Source organism: Oncorhynchus nerka, unplaced genomic scaffold, assembly GCF_034236695.1.
Source record: "Oncorhynchus nerka isolate Pitt River unplaced genomic scaffold, Oner_Uvic_2.0 unplaced_scaffold_949, whole genome shotgun sequence".
NCBI lineage: Eukaryota > Metazoa > Chordata > Actinopteri > Salmoniformes > Salmonidae > Oncorhynchus > Oncorhynchus nerka.
Window position 1 is genome coordinate 51,633 of NW_027040361.1, and position 21,893 is coordinate 73,525.

At 45.8% G+C, this 21,893-nt stretch overlaps 1 pseudogene; it reads left to right on the plus strand.

Moving 5' to 3' along the window:
• Positions 1–20,485, plus strand: part of LOC135570657 (neutral amino acid transporter A-like) — a 32,859-nt pseudogene extending 12,374 nt beyond the window's left edge.
• Positions 20,486–21,893: the final 1,408 nt, after the last annotated feature.

Here is a 21,893-nt window from a genome sequence, read left to right on the forward strand (position 1 = left end):
CATACTGCTGGTGTCCTTTAGGAGGGGAGCTGTTCTGAGATCATACTGCTGATGTCCTTTACAAAGGAGGGGAGCTGTTCTGAGATCATACTGCTGATGTCCTTTACAAAGGAGGGGAGCTGTTCTGAGATCATACTGCTGGTGTCCTTTAGGAGGGGAGCTGTTCTGAGATCATACTGCTGGTGTCCTTTAGGAGGGGAGCTGTTCTGAGATCATACTGCTGATGTCCTTTACAAAGGAGGGGAGCTGTTCTGAGATCATACTGCTGATGTCCTTTAGGAGGGGAGCTGTTCTGAGATCATACTGCTGATGTCCTTTACAAAGGAGGGGAGCTGTTCTGAGATCATACTGCTGATGTCCTTTACAAAGGAGGGGAGCTGTTCTGAGATCATACTGCTGATGTCCTTTACAAAGGAGGGGAGCTGTTCTGAGATCATACTGCTGATGTCCTTTAGGAGGGGAGCTGTTCTGAGATCATACTGCTGATGTCCTTTACAAAGGAGGGGAGCTGTTCTGAGATCATACTGCTGGTGTCCTTTACAAAGGAGGGGAGCTGTTCTGAGATCATACTGCTGGTGTCCTTTACAAAGGAGGGGAGCTGTTCTGAGATCATACTGCTGGTGTCCTTTACAAAGGAGGGGAGCTGTTCTGAGATCATACTGCTGGTGTCCTTTACAAAGGAGGGGAGCTGTTCTGAGATCATACTGCTGATGTCCTTTACAAAGGAGGGGAGCTGTTCTGAGATCATACTGCTGGTGTCCTTTACAAAGGAGGGGAGCTGTTCTGAGATCATACTGCTGGTGTCCTTTACAAAGGAGGGGAGCTGTTCTGAGATCATACTGCTGATGTCCTTTACAAAGGAGGGGAGCTGTTCTGAGATCATACTGCTGATGTCCTTTACAAAGGAGGGGAGCTGTTCTGAGATCATACTGCTGATGTCCTTTACAAAGGAGGGGAGCTGTTCTGAGATCATACTGCTGGTGTCCTTTACAAAGGAGGGGAGCTGTTCTGAGATCATACTGCTGGTGTCCTTTACAAAGGAGGGGAGCTGTTCTGAGATCATACTGCTGATGTCCTTTACAAAGGAGGGGAGCTGTTCTGAGACCATACTGCTGATGTCCTTTACAAAGGAGGGGAGCTGTTCTGAGATCATACTGCTGGTGTCCTTTACAAAGGAGGGGTGCTGTTCTGAGATCATACTGCTGGTGTCCTTTACAAAGGAGGGGAGCTGTTCTGAGATCATACTGCTGGTGTCCTTTACAAAGGAGGGGTGCTGTTCTGAGATCATACTGCTGGTGTCCTTTACAAAGGAGGGGTGCTGTTCTGAGATCATACTGCTGGTGTCCTTTACAAAGGAGGGGAGCTGTTCTGAGATCATACTGCTGGTGTCCTTTACAAAGGAGGGGAGCTGTTCTGAGATCATACTGCTGGTGTCCTTTACAAAGGAGGGGAGCTGTTCTGAGATCATACTGCTGGTGTCCTTTACAAAGGAGGGGAGCTGTTCTGAGATCATACTGCTGATGTCCTTTACAAAGGAGGGGTGCTGTTCTGAGATCATACTGCTGGTGTCCTTTACAAAGGAGGGGAGCTGTTCTGAGATCATACTGCTGATGTCCTTTACAAAGGAGGGGAGCTGTTCTGAGATCATACTGCTGGTGTCCTTTACAAAGGAGGGGAGCTGTTCTGAGATCATACTGCTGGTGTGCTTTAGGAGGGGAGCTGTTCTGAGATCATACTGCTGGTGTCCTTTAAAGGAAAGGAGGAGCTGTTCTGAGATCATACTGCTGGTGTCCTTTACAAAGGAGGGGAGCTGTTCTGAGATCATACTGCTGGTGTCCTTTACAAAGGAGGGGAGCTGTTCTGAGATCATACTGCTGGTGTCCTTTAGGAGGGGAGCTGTTCTGAGATCATACTGCTGGTGTCCTTTACAAAGGAGGGGAGCTGTTCTGAGGTCATACTGCTGGTGTCCTTTAGGAGAGGAGCTGTTCTGCGATCATACTGCTGGTGTCCTTTACAAAGGAGGGGAGCTGTTCTGAGATCATACTGCTGGTGTCCTTTACAAATGAGGGGAGCTGTTCTGAGTTCATACTGCTGGTGTCCTTTACAAAGGAGGGGAGCTGTTCTGAGATCATACTGCTGGTGACCTTTACAAAGGAGGGGAGCTGTTCTGAGGTCATACTGCTGGTGTCCTTTACAAAGCAAGGAGACATGGGCAGGGCTCAATATCTTGCTTGATAAATTGAAGACACTCAGCCTCGTGGGTTCTGGGACCGTGTGAACGCCTCCCTCTGCCTCTGGTAGTCGCTTTCTTCTTACCTCTGCCGGAGCGGCATCTCGTCGGTGCGCGTGTCCACGGCCACCTCCGCCCTTCCGTTGGCCCAGGCTCTCGTTGGATAAACATCTGCCATTGGAAGCAGATGAGGCGCTGGTTGTAGTGTTGGTCAGACGGGTGGATAGAAGGCAGCGGCATCTCGTCGGTGCGCGTGTCCACGGCCACCTCCGCCCTTCCGTTGGCCCAGGCTCTCGTTGGATAAACATCTGCCACTGGAAGCAGATGAGGCGCTGGTTGTAGTGTTGGTCAGACGGGCTGGATAGAAGGAAGCGGCATCCCTCCTGCGTCTGTCATGGAGAGGAGGAGCAGGACCTCGTCAGGGTTTCTCCAGAAGTAGACTTTATCCTCGGCCTTGTCTTTTTTGTCGTGGTTGAAAATCTTGATTTTAAGTTCCTTTATTTCTGTAGACAACTTGTCCTGGAGCGCTCGGTTAGTTTTCATCAGTTCATTAAATATGCCATCATCATTAACAGCTCCTTGCAGGGCTGTGCGTTTCTCTTCAATCGTGTTATCCATTTCAATCAAATGTTTTTTCAACTGCTCAACAATTATCTTATCATGCTCCCTTTGGCTGTCTTCAAAGTGATCTTGTTTGGGTCTTAGACCAGTGTCAGGAAAATAATTATCATTCCACATCGTTTAAGAGCTTTTTTGCATAGGATTCAGATCGGCTCAAACACACAAAGCAGCCAATCAGCATACAGACAGTAATAAACATGAACAAACCAGTGTGACCTGATTACCCAGTAAATCCTCCACTTCTGTTAACCCAGTGACCTGATTACCCAGTAAATCCTCCACTTCTGTGAACCCAGTGTGACCTGGTTACCCAGTAAATCCCTCCACTTCTGTTAACCCAGTGTGACCTGATTACTCAGTAAATCCCTCCACTTCTGTTAACCCAGTGTGACCCAGTGTGAACTTACCTGGTTACCAGTAAATCCCTCCACTTCTGTTAACCCAGTGTGACCTGATTACCCAGTAAATCCCTCCACTTCTGTTAACCCAGTGTGACCTGATTACCCAGTAAATCCCTCCACTCCACTCTGTTAACCCAGTGACCTGATTACCCAGTAAATCCCTCCACTTCTGTTAACCCAGTGTGACCTGATTACCCAGTAAATCCCTCCACTCTGTTAACCCAGTGACCTGATTACCCAGTAAATCCTCCACTTCTGTTAACCCAGTGTGACCTGATTACCCAGTAAATCCCTCCACTTCTGTTAACCCAGTGTGACCTGATTACCCAGTAAATCCCTCCACTTCTGTTAACCCAGTGTGACCTGATTACTCAGTAAATCCCTCCACTTCTGTTAACCCAGTGTGACCTGATTACCCAGTAAATCCCTCCACTTCTGTTAACCCAGTGTGACCTGATTACCCAGTAAATCCCTCCACTTCTGTGAACCCAGTGTGACCTGATTACCCAGTAAATCCCTCCACTTCTGTGAACCCAGTGTGACCTGATTACCCAGTAAATCCCTCCACTTCTGTTAACCCAGTGTGACCTGATTACCCAGTAAATCCCTCCACTTCTGTTAACCTAGTGTGACCTGATTACCCAGTAAATCCCTCCACTTCTGTGAACCCAGTGTGACCTGATTACCCAGTAAATCCTCCACCTCTGTGAACCCAGTGTGACCTGATTACCCAGTAAATCCCTCCACCTTGTGAACCCAGTGTGACCTGGTTACCCAGTAAATCCCTCCACCTCTGTGAACCCAGTGTGACCTGATTACCCAGTAAATCCCTCCACTTCTGTTAACCCAGTGTGACCTGATTACCCAGTCCTCCACTTCTGTGAACCCAGTGTGACCTGGGTTACCCAGTAAATCCCTCCACCCAGTGTGACCTGATTACTCAGTAAATCCCCTCTAACCCAGTGTGACCTGATTACCCAGTAAATCCCTCCACTTCTGTGAACCCAGTGTGACCTGATTACCCAGTAAATCCCTCCACTTCTGTTAACCCAGTGACCTGATTACCCAGTAAATCCTCCACTTCTGTGAACCCAGTGTGACCTGATTACCCAGTAAATCCCTCCACTTCTGTTAACCCAGTGTGACCTGATTACCCAGTAAATCCCTCCACTTCTGTTAACCCAGTGTGACCTGATAACCCAGTAAATCCCTCCACTTCTGTTAACCTAGTGTGACCTGATTACCCAGTAAATCCCTCCACTTCTGTTAACCTAGTGTGACCTGATTACCCAGTAAATCCCTTTTCACTTCTGTTAACCCAGTGTGACCTGATTACCCAGTAAATCCCTCCACTTCTGTGGGTAACCCAGTGTGACCTGATTACCCAGTAAATCCCTCCACGTCTGTTAACCCAGTGTGACCTGATTACCCAGTAAATCCCTCCACTTCTGTTAACCCAGTGTGACCTGATTACCCAGTAAATCCCCTCCACTTCTGTTAACCCAGTGTGACCTGATTACCCAGTAAATCCCTCCACTTCTGTTAACCCAGTGTGACCTGGGATTACCCAGTAAATCCCTCCACTTCTGTGAACCCAGTGTGACCTGATTACCCAGTAAATCCCTCCACTTCTGTGAACCCAGTGTGACCTGATTACCCAGTAAATCCCTCCACTTCTGTTAACCCAGTGTGACCTGATTACCCAGTAAATCCCTCCACTTCTGTTAACCCAGTGTGACCTGATTACCCAGTAAATCCTCCACTTCTGTGAACCCAGTGTGACCTGATTACCCAGTAAATCCCTCCACTTCTGTTAACCCAGTGTGACCTGATTACCCAGTAAATCCCTCCACTTCTGTTAACCCAGTGTGACCTGATTACCCAGTAAATCCCTCCACTCTGTTAACCCAGTGTGACCTGATTACCCAGTAAATCCTCCACTTCTGTTAACCCAGTGTGACCTGATTACCCAGTAAATCCCTCCACTTCTGTTAACCCAGTGTGACCTGATTACCCAGTAAATCCCTCCACGTCTGTGAACCCAGTGTGACCTGATTACCCAGTAAATCCCTCCACTTCTGTGAACCCAGTGTGACCTGATTACCCAGTAAATCCCTCCACTTCTGTTAACCCAGTGTGACCTGATTACCCAGTAAATCCCTCCACTTCTGTTAACCCAGTGTGACCTGGTTACCCAGTAAATCCCTCCACTTCTGTTAACCCAGTGTGACCTGATTACCCAGTAAATCCCTCCCACTTCTGTTAACCCAGTGTGACCTGATTACCCAGTAAATCCCTCCACTTCTGTTAACCCAGTGTGACCTGATTACTCAGTAAATCCCTCCACTTCTGTTAACCCAGTGTGACCTGATTACCCAGTAAATCCCTCCACTTCTGTTAACCCAGTGTGACCTGGATTACCCAGTAAATCCCTCCACTTCTGTGAACCCAGTGTGACCTGATTACCCAGTAAATCCCTCCACTTCTGTTAACCCAGTGTGACCTGGATTACCCAGTAAATCCCTCCACTTCTGTTAACCCAGTGTGACCTGATTACCCAGTAAATCCCTCCACTTCTGTGAACCCAGTGTGACCTGATTACCCAGTAAATCCCTCCACTTCTGTGAACCCAGTGTGACCTGATTACCCAGTAAATCCCTCCACTTCTGTGAACCCAGTGTGACCTGATTACCCAGTAAATCCCTCCACTTCTGTTAACCCAGTGTGACCTGATTACCCAGTAAATCCCTCCACTTCTGTTAACCTAGTGTGACCTGATTACCCAGTAAATCCCTCCACTTCTGTTAACCCAGTGTGACCTGATTACCCAGTAAATCCCTCCACTTCTGTTAACCCAGTGACCTGATTACCCAGTAAATCCCTCCACTTCTGTTAACCCAGTGTGACCTGATTACCCAGTAAATCCCTCCACTTCTGTTAACCCAGTGTGACCTGATTACCCAGTAAATCCTCCACTTCTGTTAACCCAGTGTGACCTGATTACCCAGTAAATCCTCCACTTCTGTTAACCCAGTGTGACCTGATTACCCAGTAAATCCCTCCACTTCTGTTAACCCAGTGTGACCTGATTACCCAGTAAATCCCTCCACTTCTGTGAACCCAGTGTGACCTGATTACTCAGTAAATCCCTCCACTCTGTGAACCCAGTGTGACCTGATTACCCAGTAAATCCCTCCACTTCTGTTAACCCAGTGTGACCTGATTACCCAGTAAATCCCTCCACTTCTGTTAACCCAGTGTGACCTGATTACCCAGTAAATCCCTCCACTTCTGTTAACCTAGTGACCTGGATTACCCAGTAAATCCTCCACTTCTGTTAACCTAGTGTGACCTGATTACCCAGTAAATCCCTCCACTTCTGTTAACCCAGTGTGACCTGATTACCCAGTAAATCCCTCCACTTCTGTTAACCCAGTGTGACCTGATTACCCAGTAAATCCCTCCACTTCTGTGAACCCAGTGTGACCTGGATTACCCAGTAAATCCCTCCACTTCTGTGAACCCAGTGTGACCTGGGATTACCCAGTAAATCCCTCCACTTCTGTGAACCCAGTGTGACCTGATTACCCAGTAAATCCCTCCACTTCTGTTAACCCAGTGTGACCTGATTACCCAGTAAATCCCTCCACTTCTGTTAACCCAGTGTGACCTGATTACCCAGTAAATCCCTCCACTTCTGTTAACCCAGTGTGACCTGATTACCCAGTAAATCCCTCCACTTCTGTTAACCCAGTGTGACCTGATTACCCAGTAAATCCCTCCACTTCTGTTAACCCAGTGTGACCTGATTACCCAGTAAATCCCTCCACTTCTGTTAACCCAGTGTGACCTGATTACCCAGTAAATCCCTCCACTTCTGTTAACCCAGTGTGACCTGATTACCCAGTAAATCCCTCCACTTCTGTGAACCCAGTGTGACCTGACTTACCCAGTAAATCCCTCCACTTCTGTTAACCCAGTGACCTGATTACCCAGTAAATCCTCCACTTCTGTTAACCCAGTGTGACCTGATTACCCAGTAAATCCCTCCACTTCTGTTAACCTGTGTGAACCCAGTAAATCCAGTGAACCCAGTGTGACCTGATTACCCAGTAAATCCCTCCACTTCTGTTAACCCAGTGTGACCTGATTACCCAGTAAATCCTCCACTTCTGTTAACCCAGTGTGACCTGATTACCCAGTAAATCCCTCCACTTCTGTGAACCCAGTGTGACCTGATTACCCAGTAAATCCCTCCACTTCTGTTAACCCAGTGTGACCTGATTACCCAGTAAATCCCTCCACTTCTGTTAACCCAGTGTGACCTGATTACCCAGTAAATCCCTCCACTTCTGTTAACCCAGTGTGACCTGGTTACCCAGTAAATCCCTCCACTTCTGTTAACCCAGTGTGACCTGATTACCCAGTAAATCCTCCACTTCTGTGAACCCAGTGTGACCTGATTACCCAGTAAATCCCTCCACTTCTGTGAACCCAGTGTGACCTGATTACCCAGTAAATCCCTCCACTTCTGTGAACCCAGTGTGACCTGATTACCCAGTAAATCCCTCCACTTCTGTTAACCCAGTGTGACCTGATTACCCAGTAAATCCCTCCACTTCTGTTAACCCAGTGACCTGATTACCCAGTAAATCCCTCCACTTCTGTTAACCCAGTGTGACCTGATTACCCAGTAAATCCCTCCACTTCTGTTAACCTAGTGTGACCTGATTACCCAGTAAATCCCTCCACTTCTGTTAACCCAGTGACCTGATTACCCAGTAAATCCCTCCACTTCTGTTAACCCAGTGTGACCTGATTACCCAGTAAATCCCTCCACTTCTGTTAACCCAGTGACCTGGAACCCAGTGATTACCCAGTAAATCCCTCCACTTCTGTGAACCCAGTGTGACCTGATTACCCAGTAAATCCTCCACTTCTGTTAACCCAGTGTGACCTGGTATTACCCAGTAAATCCCTCCACTTCTGTTAACCCAGTGTGACCTGATTACCCAGTAAATCCCTCCACTTCTGTTAACCCAGTGTGACCTGATTACCCAGTAAATCCACTCTGTGAACCCAGTGTGACCTGACCCAGTCTCCACGTCTTGTTAACCCAGTGTGACCTGATTACCCAGTAAATCCTCCACTTCTGTTAACCCAGTGTGACCTGATTACCCAGTAAATCCCTCCACTTCTGTTAACCCAGTGTGACCTGATTACCCAGTAAATCTCTCCACTTCTGTTAACCCAGTGTGACCTGATTACCCAGTAAATCCCTCTCCACTTCTGTTAACCCAGTGTGACCTGATTACCCAGTAAATCCCTCCACTTCTGTGAACCTAGTGTGACCTGATTACCCAGTAAATCCCTCCACTTCTGTTAACCCAGTGTGACCTGGATTACCCAGTAAATCCCTCCACTTCTGTTAACCCAGTGTGACCTGATTACCCAGTAAATCCCTCCACTTCTGTTAACCCAGTGTGACCTGATTACCCAGTAAATCCCTCCACTTCTGTTAACCCAGTGTGACCTGATTACCCAGTAAATCCCTCCACTTCTGTGAACCCAGTGTGACCTGATTACCCAGTAAATCCCTCCACTTCTGTGAACCCAGTGTGACCTGATTACCCAGTAAATCCTCCACTTCTGTTAACCCAGTGTGACCTGATTACCCAGTAAATCCCTCCACTTCTGTGAACCTAGTGTGACCTGATTACCCAGTAAATCCCTCCACTTCTGTTAACCCAGTGTGACCTGATTACCCAGTAAATCCCTCCACTTCTGTTAACCCAGTGTGACCTGATTACCCAGTAAATCCCTCCACTTCTGTTAACCCAGTGTGACCTGATTACCCAGTAAATCCCTCCACTTCTGTTAACCCAGTGTGACCTGATTACCCAGTAAATCCCTCCCACTTCTGTTAACCCAGTGTGACCTGATTACCCAGTAAATCCCTCCACTTCTGTTAACTGTTAACCCAGTAAAATCCCTCCACTTCTGTTAACCCAGTGACCTGATTACCAGTAACCTCCACTTCTGTTAACCCAGTTGACCTGATTACCCAGTAAATCCCTCCACTTCTGTTAACCCAGTGTGACCTGAACCCAGTAAATCCCTCCACTTCTGTGAACCCAGTGACCTGATTACCCAGTAAATCCTCCACTTCTGTGAACCCAGTGACCTGATTACCCAGTAAATCCCTCCACTTCTGTTAACCCAGTGTGACCTGGATTACCCAGTAAATCCCTCCACTTCTGTTAACCCAGTGTGACCTGATTACCCAGTAAATCCCTCCACTTCTGTTAACCTAGTGTGACCTGATTACCCAGTAAATCCTCCACTTCTGTTAACCCAGTGTGACCTGAACCCAGTAAATCCCTCCACTTCTGTTAACCCAGTGTGACCTGATTACCCAGTAAATCCTCTCCACTTCTGTGAACCCAGTGTGACCTGATTACCCAGTAAATCCCTCCACTTCTGTTAACCCAGTGTGACCTGATTACCCAGTAAATCCCTCCACTTCTGTTAACCCAGTGTGACCTGATTACCCAGTAAATCCCTCCACTTCTGTTAACCCAGTGTGACCTGGATTACCCAGTAAATCCCTCCACCTCTGTGAACCCAGTGACCTGATTACCCAGTAAATCCCTCCACTTCTGTGAACCCAGTGTGACCTGATTACCCAGTAAATCCCTCCCACTTCTGTTAACCCAGTGTGACCTGATTACCCAGTAAATCCCTCCACTTCTGTTAACCTAGTGTGACCTGATTACCCAGTAAATCCCTCCACTTCTGTTAACCTAGTGTGACCTGATTACCCAGTAAATCCCTCCACTTCTGTTAACCCAGTGTGACCTGTTACCCAGAACCTCCACTTCTGTTAACCCAGTGTGACCTGGGATTACCCAGTAAATCCCTCCACTTCTGTTAACCCAGTGTGACCTGATTACCCAGTAAATCCCTCCACTTCTGTTAACCCAGTGTGACCTGATTACCCAGTAAATCCCTCCACTTCTGTTAACCCAGTGTGACCTGATTACCCAGTAAATCCCTCCACTTCTGTTAACCCAGTGTGACCTGATTACCCAGTAAATCCCTCTCCACTTCTGTTAACCCAGTGTGACCTGATTACCCAGTAAATCCCTTCACTTCTGTTAACCCAGTGTGACCTGATTACCCAGTAAATCCCTCCACTTCTGTTAACCCAGTGTGACCTGATTACCCAGTAAATCCCTCCACTTCTGTGAACCCAGTGTGACCTGATTACCCAGTAAATCCCTCCACTTCTGTTAACCCAGTGTGACCTGATTACCCAGTAAATCCCTCCACTTCTGTTAACCCAGTGTGACCTGATTACCCAGTAAATCCCTCCACTTCTGTTAACCTAGTGTGACCTGATTACCCAGTAAATCCCTCCACTTCTGTGAACCTAGTGTGACCTGATTACCCAGTAAATCCTCTCCACTTCTGTTAACCTAGTGTGACCTGATTACCCAGTAAATCCCTCCACTTCTGTTAACCCAGTGTGACCTGATTACCCAGTAAATCCCTCCACTTCTGTTAACCCAGTGTGACCTGAACCCAGTTACCCAGTAAATCCCTCCACTTCTGTGAACCCAGTGTGACCTGATTACCCAGTAAATCCCTCCACTTCTGTTAACCCAGTGTGACCTGATTACCCAGTAAATCCCTCCACTTCTGTTAACCCAGTGTGACCTGATTACCCAGTAAATCCCTCCACTTCTGTTAACCCAGTGTGACCTGATTACCCAGTAAATCTTCCACTTCTGAACCCAGTGTGACCTGGGATTACCCAGTAAATCCCTCCACTTCTGTTAACCCAGTGTGACCTGATTACCCAGTAAATCCCTCCACTTCTGTTAACCCAGTGTGACCTGATTACCCAGTAAATCCCTCCCACTTCTGTTAACCCAGTGTGACCTGATTACCCAGTAAATCCCTCCACTTCTGTTAACCTAGTGTGACCTGATTACCCAGTAAATCCCTCCACTTCTGTTAACCCAGTGTGACCTGATTACCCAGTAAATCCCTCCACTTCTGTTAACCCAGTGTGACCTGATTACCCAGTAAATCCCTCCACTTCTGTTAACCCAGTAAATCCCTCCACTTCTGTTAACCCAGTGTGACCTGATTACCCAGTAAATCCCTCCACTTCTGTGAACCCAGTGTGACCTGATTACCCAGTAAATCCCTCCACTTCTGTGAACCCAGTGTGACCTGATTACCCAGTAAATCCCTCCACTTCCCTAGTGTGAACCCAGTGTGACCTGATTAACCCAGTAAATCCCTCCAGTAAATCTTCTGTGAACCCAGTGTGACCTGATTACCCAGTAAATCCCTCCACTTCTGTTAACCCAGTGTGACCTGATTACCCAGTAAATCCCTCCACTTCTGTGAACCTAGTGTGACCTGATTACCCAGTAAATCCCTCCACTTCTGTTAACCTAGTGTGACCTGATTACCCAGTAAATCCCTCCACTTCTGTTAACCCAGTGTGACCTGATTACCCAGTAAATCCCTCCACTTCTGTTAACCCAGTGTGACCTGATTACCCAGTAAATCCCTCCACTTCTGTTAACCCAGTGTGACCTGATTACCCAGTAAATCCCTCCACTTCTGTTAACCCAGTGTGACCTGATTACCCAGTAAACTCCCCTCCACTTCTGTTAACCCAGTGTGACCTGATTACCCAGTAAATCCCTCCACTTCTGTTAACCCAGTGTGACCTGATTACCCAGTAAATCCCTCCACTTCTGTGAACCTGTGACCTGATTACCCAGTAAATCCCTCCACTTCTGTTAACCCAGTGTGACCTGATTACCCAGTAAATCCCTCCACCTCTGTTAACCCAGTGTGACCTGATTACCCAGTAAATCCCTCCACTTCTGTGAACCCAGTGTGACCTGATTACCCAGTAAATCCCTCCACTTCTGTTAACCCAGTGTGACCTGATTACCCAGTAAATCCACTTCTGTTAACCCAGTGTGACCTGATTACCCAGTAAATCCCTCCACTTCTGTTAACCTAGTGTGACCTGATTACCCAGTAAATCCCTCCACTCCTGTTAACCTAGTGACCTGATTACCCAGTAAATCCTCCACTTCTGTTAACCTAGTGACCTGATTACCCAGTAAATCCCTCCACTTCTGTTAACCTAGTGTGACCTGATTACCCAGTAAATCCTTCAACCTAGTGTGACTTCTGTTAACCCAGTGTTAACCTAGTGTGACCTGATTACCCAGTAAATCCCTCCACTTCTGTTAACCCAGTGTGACCTGATTACCCAGTAAATCCCTCCACTTGACCTGTTACCCAGAACCCAGTGTGACCTGATTACCCAGTAAATCCCTCCACTTCTGTGAACCCAGTGTGACCTGATTACCCAGTAAATCCCTCCACTTCTGTGAACCCAGTGTGACCTGATTACCCAGTAAATCCCTCCACTTCTGTTAACCCAGTGTGACCTGATTACCCAGTAAATCCCTCCACTTCTGTGAACCCAGTGTGACCTGATTACTCAGTAAATCCCTCCACTTCTGTGAACCTAGTGTGAACTGATTACCCAGTAAATCCCTCCACTTCTGTTAACCCAGTGTGACCTGATTACCCAGTAAATCCCTCTACTTCTGTTAACCCAGTGTGACCTGATTACTCAGTAAATCCCTCCACTTCTGTTAACCCAGTGTGACCTGATTACCCAGTAAATCCCTCCACTTCTGTTAACCTAGTGTGACCTGATTACCCAGTAAATCCCTCCACTTCTGTTAACCCAGTGTGACCTGATTACCCAGTAAATCCCTCCACCCCTATGAACACAGTCCATTAGCAGTGCATTGCTAGCAGGCTTTGTCTCCAAGGCTACACCCCACCCTATTCCCTCTATAGTGCACTACTTTTGACTAGAGCCTGAACATACACCTGGGCTCTGGTCAAAAGTAGTGCCATTTGGGACACAGTCATCTTCTCCAAATATCCTCTGCTGTAAGTAACCTGCTGTAAGTAACCTGCTGTAAGTAACCTGCTGTAAGTGACCTGATGTAAGTGACCTGCTGTAAGTGACCTGCTGTAAGTAACCTGCTGTAAGTGACCTGCTGTAAGTGACCTGCTGTAAGAGACCTGCTGTAAGTGACCTGCTGTAAGTAACCTGCTGTAAGTAACCTGCTGTAAGTGACCTGATGTAAGTGACCTGCTGTAAGTGACCTGCTGTAAGTAACCTGCTGTAAGTGACCTGCTGTAAGTGACCTGCTGTAAGTGACCTGCTGTAAGTAACCTGCTGTAAGTGACCTGCTGTAAGTGACCTGCTGTAAGTAACCTGCTGTAAGTGACCTGCTGTAAGTGACCTGCTGTAAGTGACCTGCTGTAAGTGACCTGCTGTAAGTGACCTGCAAGTAACCTGCTGTAAGTGACCTAAACCTTTGGCTGAGTTGTTCCAACCTCAATCTTCAGACTCTGGACCCCACCACCTCTCTATCTAATCAATGGGGAGCCAGGACATTCTGTGCTTCTACACCTGCATTGCTTGCTGTTTGGGGTTTTAGGCTGGGTTTCTGTACAGCACTTTGAGATATAAGCTGATGTACGAAGGGCTATATAAATACTATTTTATTTTATTTGGAGGGTCTTTACCATAGAAATAGAATGAGTAGAATGGCTTGTAACATGACTTCTATTCATTTTAGTTCTGTGTTATTTACCCTCTCTCTGTATGGAAAGGTTTTGGTTCAAGTTACACTACAATACGTTTTTCAGGTGTCTCTCTCTCTCGCTCTCATTCTCCCTCTATTTCTCTCCCCTTCCTTCTCTTGCTATTCAATACATCTTTACTTGCAGAATACTCATGTAAATATTGTCAAAGCAGAGGAACTGAAGTTGCTAGTAAAGTACAGTAAAATGTTCTAGATGAATATGCTGTAATTGAACCACTGTGTCCTGTATCTCTCTCCTCAGCTCGGCGACCCTGCCCTCCATGATGAAGTGTGTAGAGGAGAACAACGGAGTGGACAAGCGGATCAGTCGTTTCATCCTTCCCATCGGAGCCACCGTCAACATGGACGGGGCGGCCATCTTCCAGTGTGTCGCGGCTGTCTTCATCGCTCAGCTCAACAACATAGAGCTCAACGCCGGTCAGATCTTCACCATCCTGTGAGTGGGGTGGGGTCAGAAGGAATGGTGGGTGGGGTCAGAAGGAATGGTGGGTGGGGTCAGAAGGAATGGTGGGTGGGGTCAGAAGGAATGGTGGGTGGGGACAGAAGGAATGATGGGTGGGGACAGAAGGAATGGTAGAATGGTGGGTGGGGTCAGAAGGAATGTTTGGTGGGGTCAGAAGGAATGTTTGGTGGGGTCAGAAGGAAGGGTGGGTGGGGTCAGAAGGAAGGGTGGGTGGGGTCAGAAGGAAGGGTGGGTGGGGTCAGAAGGAAGGGGTGGGTGGGGTCAGAAGGAAGGGTGGGTGGGTGGGGTCAGAAGGAAGGGTGGGTGGGGTCAGAAGGAAGGGTGGGTGGGGACAGAAGGAAGGGTGGGTGGGGTCAGAAGGAAGGGTGGGTGGGGTCAGAAGGAAGGGTGGGTGGGGACAGAAGGAATGGTGGGTTGGAATTTTGCGACCCTGTGTCTGATGCTCTGACAATGTATCACATGCAGTGGCTCTGTCCCCACAGTGTGACAGCCACAGCGTCCAGTGTGGGCGCAGCAGGCATCCCAGCCGGGGGCATCATCACCATCGCCATCATCCTGGAGGCTATCGGCCTGCCCACCAACGACCTGTCACTCATGCTGGCCGTCGACTGGATCGTGTGAGTAACACATGTACAGTATAGAGAACCAATACAGCAAACACACGCACGCACGCACGCACGCACGCACATACACACACACATACACATACAAGTACACACACATACAGACAAGCACACACACACACACACATAAACAGACAAGCACACACACACACACAGACAAGCATACACACATGGACAGACACATGTATGTACATTTGCATGGACATATGTACAAACACACACGCATAGACACACTCTTAATGTACTCACTCATTTTGGCCAGCTGCTATATCAAAATATCAGGTGTTATTTCCAGTAAGATACAGTAGACCTGTACAGTAGACAGTAGACAGTAGACCTGTACAGTAGACAGTAGATCTGTACAGTAGACAGTAGACCTGTACAGTAGACAATAGACAGTAGACCTGTACAGTAGATTGTATACCTGTACAGTAGACAATAGACAGTAGACCTGTACAGTAGACAATAGACCTGTACAGTAGACAATAGACAGTAGACCTGTACAGTAGATTGTATACCTGTACAGTAAACAGTAGACCTGTACAGTAGACAGTAGACCTGTACAGTAGACAATAGACCTGTACAGTAGACAGTAGACAGTAGATCTGTACAGTAGACAGTAGATCTGTACAGTAGACAGTAGACCTGTACAGTAGACAATAGACAGTAAACAGTAGACCTGTACAGTAGACAGTAGACCTGTACAGTAGACAGTAGACCTGTACAGTAGACAATAGACAGTAGACCTGTACAGTAGACAGTAGATCTGTACAGTAGACAGTAGACAGTAGACCTGTACAGTAGACAGTAGACCTAGACAGTAGACAGTAGACCTGTACAGTAGACAATAGACAGTAGACAGTAGACCTGTACAGTAGACAGTAGACCTGTACAGTAGACAGTAGACCTAGACAGTAGACCTGTACAGTAGACAGTAGACCTAGACAGTAGACAGTAGACCTGGACAGTAGACAGTAGACCTGTACAGTAGACAGTAGACCTAGACAGTAGACAGTAGACAGTAGACAGTAGACCTGTACAGTAGACAGTAAACAGTAGACCTGTACAGTAGACAGTAGACCTGTACAGTAGACAGTAGACAGTAGACCTGTACAGTAGACAGTAAACAGTAGACCTGTACAGTAGACAGTAGACCTGTACAGTAGACAGTAAACAGTAGACCTGTACAGTAGACAGTAGACCTGTACAGTAGACCTGTACAGTAGACAGTAGACCTGTACAGTAGACAATAGACCTGTACAGTAGACAGTAGACCTGTACAGTAGACAGTAGACAGTAGACCTGTACAGTAGACAGTAGACCTGTACAGTAGATCTGTACAGTAGACAGTGTACAGTAGACAGTAGATCTGTACAGTAGACAGTAGACCTGTACAGTAGACAGTGTACAGTAGACAGTAGATCTGTACAGTAGACAGTAGACCTGTACAGTAGACAGTAGATCTGTACAGTAGACAGTAGACCTGTACAGTAGACAGTAGACCTGTACAGTAGACAGTAGATCTGTACAGTAGACAGTAGACCTGTACAGTAGACCTGTACAGTAGACAGTAGATCTGTACAGTAGACCTGTACAGTAGACAGTAGATCTGTACAGTAGACAGTGTACAGTAGACAGTAGATCTGTACAGTAGACAGTAGACCTAGACAGTAGACAGTAGACCTGTACAGTAGACAGTGTACAGTAGACAGTAGACCTGTACAGTAGACAGTGTACAGTAGACAGTAGACCTGTACAGTAGACAGTAGATCTGTACAGTAGACAGTAGATCTGTACAGTAGACAGTAGACAGTAGACCTGTACAGTAGACAGTAGACCTGTACAGTAGACAGTAGATCTGTACAGTAGACAGTAGACCTGTACAGTAGACAGTAGATCTGTAAAGTAGACAGTAGACCTGTACAGTAGACCTGTACAGTAGACAGTAGACCTGTACAGTAGACAGTAGACCTGTACAGTAGACAATAGACAGTAGACCTGTACAGTAGACAGTAGACCTGTACAGAAATATATGTGTTCTGCATAGCAACTGTGGTTATGTTACATTAGATGTATGCTAACAGTTAAAGAGAGCTCCTGATTCATCTTAGCCGGCTTGATATACTGCTTAGCTTCTGACAAAAAGTATCCTAATAAATTGTGTGTGTGTACGTGTGCGTATGTACATGTGCGTGTACTTATGTGCGTGGGTGTTTTCAGGGACCGCACCACCACCGTAGTGAACGTGGAGGGAGACGCCCTCGGGGCAGGGATCCTCCACCACATCAACCAACAGGAGATGAAGAAACAACACCTGGGGGAGGAGCTAGCGGAGGTCCTGGTGGAAGCGGTGGCCAACACCCAGGCTGACGAGGAGACCTCCCCGCTCGTCACGCACCAAACCCTGGGTTCAGCAGGCGACCAATCCCCCAGGGAGACCGCGGAAGCCATTGAGTCTGTCCTGTGAACTCGTAAAACAACTGTGAATTCTGTCTCTATGGTTACAATCAGTGGTGGCTGGTGGCACTTCAATTCGGAGGACGGGCTCATAGCAAGGGCTGGAACGAAATGAATTGAATCGTATCTAAACACATCAAATATATGTTTTTTTTTCCATTCCAGACATTATTATTAGCCGTCCTCCCCTCACCAGCCCCCTCTGGTGTCTAAGGTTACGATGCTGCTGCTGCTACTCGTGACACGACCGAGTCAACCGAATCGTCTCTGAATCAACTCGGATCACCTTTACCATACCTCTTAAAACAGTTCATGAGTCATTTCACTTCTAGGAAAAAAGTGCCCTAGATAAAGTTAGTTTTATATAGTGGTACTTCCTATTTGGAGTATTCTAAGAGTGTATTTAAAAGCCACAGGAAGGTTAGCCTCGCCCTTTACAATGAATCCAGGCTGCTTTCTGGTTTTGGGTGAGAGTGGTCTGAATCTAAAAAAGGGAATCTCTCCTAACCATGACATGGCTGTGACCTCACAAGGCAGATGGGAAGGAGAATCATTTTTACTAACTGACCTGGAGTTTTTTGTTTGTTTTCTGTCGATAGTCAACACAGAACGTGAAACATTAACCCCTGGAATGACAAAAGTCTCTCAAATATTTGGGGTAAATATTGAGGAAGAGCCACAGTTGACTTTCTGTTTATGTACTGGGAACATACTGACCCAATGGCCTACTATGGTGCCTGTATCTAATATTGGATTTAGGACCATAAGGATCTGTGTCGATATAGTGCAGGTTCAATTAGAGCAAATCCTATCTTCTACTTAAATTTGATTTTCACTTTGTCTCAGATTGACATCAGTGCAGGACTACGTGGACATCTGCCTTAAATGGACTTTAGAAATATGGTGGTGAGCACACTCCATTTACTAAACTGTTAAAGTGCAGACCGAGGCCAACTATCCTTCTATCCTTTCTGTTGCCTCCATCAGTGATGTCCCAGACCCTTGCTACTATGGGTTTCATTTACTGAAGAAACCAAACCATACGTTCTTTGGAACTTTTTCTTTTTGAATTGAGAGGAAGCATGGTCAGACAGGCTATGTTACAAATGGTAGCCTGTTCCCTACATAGTGCACTTCTTTTAACCTGAGCCCAGCACCCGGTTCCCTATATAGGGCACTACATTTTGCCCCATAGGGCTCTGGTTAAAAGCATTACATTATGTAAGGAATAGATAGCCATTTGTGACGACACATGGCATTGATAAAGGCATGCTCTCATTATTGACTAGTATTTATCAAAATCCTTGGACATGTTGGAAACTGCCAAAGTTGTTAGAGCAGCCTTTTCCTGTTGCTAGATACATCTTATACAGTCTATGGGATACGTGTATGTTTTCCAAATGACTAAAATTTTGGCGTTGTTTAGTTGTTCTGCTGCCACCTATTGATGGCGTGCCGTAGTGGTTCTGCTGCCACCTAGTGGTGGTGTGGCGTAGTGGTTCTGCTTCCACCTAGTGGTGGCGTTGTGTAGTTGTTCTGCTGCCACCTATTGGTGGCGTGGTGTAGTGGTTCTGCTGCCACCTAGTGGTGGCGTGGTGTAGTGGTTCTGCTGCCACCTAGTGGTGGCGTGGCTCAATGTTTTGAGTTCTGACATGAGAATGGAGCAGGCATTTGATAGTACAGCGTACTATACAGCGTACTACAGCGTACTTTAATTTGATCCTATATGGGCCAATGTGGCCTCGTTTATCTATCTGGTCAAATGTATTTCTTTTTTTCTTTGTAATGAATCACTATTGCTGTTTGCTGGAAATGATTTACTCTGATGTATGGGGGGAAATTATGTTGTACTAACTCACTAATGTATCAACTCTGTTCCACAATTCCACTTCTACTCAGACTAATTGTTTGTTGAAGCAGTTTTTAGATGTTGGAAATGGAAGGTTGTCCCTCTAGAAAGGACAATTATATGTTATTAACTGTTTTATACAAAATGTTATGCACCCTGATTTGTCAGGATCTTTGGGAATATATTGTCTCTAAACTATAAACATGTCCTTAAAAATGTGAAAAGGTTGCCAATCTGTCATTGGAATACTGAGGCTCTACATAGTTTGACAGTGAATGATGTATTTTTTGGAAACCAGAAACTGGTTGTGAGAAGGAGCAGGGTAGCCTAGTGGTTAGAGCGTTGGACTAGTAACTGAAAGGTTGCAAGTTCGAATCCCCGAGTTGACAAGGTACAAATCTGTCGTTCTGCCCCTGAACAGGCAGTTAACCCACTGTTCCTAGGCCGTCATTGAAAATAAGAATTTGTTCTTAACTGACTTGCCTACTAGTAAAATAAAGTTTGAATATTCTTTCTCTAATTAACATGATCATCTTTCAATCGAACAACCCTTTACTTTTATAATGACTTTTAAATCTTTTACCCTGAAGCTGACTGAATTGAAAGTATTCGTGAGAATATGTTGAAATAATCTGGAACAATCGCAGATATGTATTTGAGTAAACTATATGAAGGAATTTTTTATTTTATTCTAATTGTGTTATCATTTTGCATAATTTCTATTTTTGAAATACGATTTAGGTATTTTCTCTCAATTTCTAGTTGCCAAATCTGTTCCTAACGCCTTTCTCTGATGTGGAACTACTTTTCTTACAGCCTAAAGTATGTAGCCTGGTCCAGCTCTGGTTGTGCTCTTGCCAACTCCATTGATGTAATTGTCAAGACAATCTGTTGGCATGACAATGAGTGGCATGACATGGTAGCACAAACAGATCTGGCACACAGGCTATAAAGTATGTCCTCCATTTTGTTTTGTGGTATTTTGACCAACAGGAATAACTACTTTGTTTCATGTGCAATGATGATGTCTATCTTTGTAACACAGCTGTCTCTTTTACCTGTCTCTGTCTTTTAACGTTAAATATAAATGTGTTTCACGCAACAGAGATGATTTGCTGGTGTTTTGCTGATTGTCTGAATAGTAGCCTAGTCTGTTGGTTTACCAGAATCAGACTGGAGATGAGGTTAGAGGTGTACCCATGTCAAATATGTAATAAATACATGTTTAGGTGGGCATATAGGTAAGTCTTGGAAATCCCAGACCTATGCTGGAACATTGGTACATAGTGGAAGGCAACCTGTCTGTCTAGACTAGACTAGAGTATAGGTGGCGTTATTTGCCCCAATGAGGCTTGGAGGAACATTGTGGAAGGCAACCTGTCTGTCTAGACTAGACTAGAGTATAGGTGGCGTTATGTGCCCCAATGAGGCTTGGAGGAAAATATGTAGTGTAAGTTGCATGGACTCACTCCGTGTACAGTAATAGGGTTTAACATGATTTTTGAATACCTACCTCCTCTCTGTACCCCACACATACAATTATCTGTAAGGTACCTCAGTCGAGCAGTGAATTTCAAACACAGATTTAACCACAAGACCAGGTAGGTTTGCCTCGCAAAGAAGAGCACCTATTGGTAGATGGGTAAACATTTTTAAAAGCAGACATTGGATATTAGCATGGTGAATATATTAATGACACTTTGGATGGTGTATCAATACACCCAGTCACTACAAGAATACAGACATCCTTGCTAATTCACTTGCTGGAGAGGAAGGAAACGGCTCAGGGATTTCACCATGAGGCCAATGGTGACTTTAAAACAGTTACAGAGTTTAATGGCTGTGATAGGAGAAAACTGAGAATGGACCAATAACATTGTAGTTACTCCACAATATTAACCTAAACGACAGAGTGAAAAGAAGGAAGCCTGTACAGAATAAAAATATTCCAAAACATGCATCCTGTTTGCAACAAAGTAACAATAAAAACATGTGGCAAAGAAATGTACTTTATGTCCTGAATACAAAGTGTTATGTTTGGGACAAATCCAACACATCACTGAGTACCACTCTTCATATTTTCAAGCATTGTGGTAGCTGCATCATGTTATGAGTATGCTTGTCATCGGCAAGGACTGGGGAGTTTTTTTGGATAAAAAGAAAAGGAATAGAGCTAAGCACAGACAAAATCCTAGAGAAAAATCTGGTTCAGTTTGCTTTCCTACAAACACTGGGATACAAATTCACCTTTCAGAAGGACAATAACCTAAAACACGAGGCCAAATCTAAAACACAAGGCCCAAATCTACACTGGAGATGAATTGAATGAGTGGTCTAGTTACAGTTTTGACTTAAATCAGCTTGAAAAGCTAAAGAATAATGTGCAAATATTGTACACCGGGTGTGCAAATCTTTTAGAGACTTACCCAGAAAAACTGAATATTAGTGGGGGTTTTTATACATTTTTAACAAATGTTAATTGTTCTTCCACTATGACATTAGAGTGTTTTGTGTAGATC